Below are 1,254 nucleotides of genomic sequence, written 5' to 3' on the forward strand. Positions count from 1 at the left end.
ATAAAAACAATTATATTACGTATATACCAAAATCAATCACTAAAATTAGCTACTAATTAGTATAAAATATATATTAAAATATAAATAAGTATTGAAAATAAATTAAATAACACATATATTTATACACAAATATATTTATGACTGATTTTAGTGACTAATTTTAATATCCACATAGTATTTTTTATATAAAAAATCTATTTGTGTATCATCTTTAGCCACTACAATTTTTTTTTTTTTTACTTTTCTTTTAGTTTATTTTTCTTTAACTTACATTTAAGAACTTCAACTAAAAAAAAATTGAATTGAAATTAAAAAAAATTAAGAACTTTGTTTAGCATCAAACTTGAACGTTGATATAACAATATTTATAATTAAGTTAGGTTGGTCTAGTGGTTAACTCACTAATCTGTTTAAATAAGTGTCGGGATTCGGAAGTTCGAATTATGTTTTGTATATGCAACAACTTATTTGTCGACGTTTGTCGGATTGAAAAATATCGTAAGAAACTAGAAAAATATAACAATATTTACAAAAATATATTTAACAAGTACCAATAATACATGGATAGTAGTTGGTTTAGTTATAAAACACTAAAACATGTCCGTGATTGATCTCAAATTTGAATTCTATAAATAGAAAATTTGATACTGAAAGCGATGTATAAGAACATTTGTAAAATGTGAAGGAAATACAAAAGAAACTATCTTCTTTTGAAAATAGACAAGTTTACTCCTCAAAAGTCTCTTTTCAAGAGTGGAATATTGATTCTTTCTTAGACTACTATTGTATAGTGAGCATCTACCACTAATTAAATCAACACCCTTATTATTAATAGTTTTATTACTTCATTTCAAATAACTCAAACGAAAAAGATGATCAATACAAAAATTAGACTATGTTATCTTATTCTGAGATAAAAATCTACGTGCATGTAAAAAATTAGTTATTAAATACGTAATAATATATTATATATAAAAATATATTATTTAATTTAATTTAAACATATATTTTATATGAATGAACTGATTTGGTCAATTGTTAATAATGTATGTATAGAGATTAATTCTCATATATAAACAGTATGTGCTATTCGATCACATTAGCAGACAATTTGACATGGTAGATCCTTAATGATAAAATGAAAAAAAATTGTCTTTTATAAATCTCATATATTATCATGAAAATTATTTTTTTTAAAAGTTTAAATGGATAAAAAAATCATAAAAATAATTATATCTCTAACTTTTTCTCTTA

This window comes from Arachis ipaensis, chromosome B10 (assembly GCF_000816755.2).
Source record: "Arachis ipaensis cultivar K30076 chromosome B10, Araip1.1, whole genome shotgun sequence".
Taxonomy (NCBI): Eukaryota; Viridiplantae; Streptophyta; class Magnoliopsida; order Fabales; family Fabaceae; genus Arachis; species Arachis ipaensis.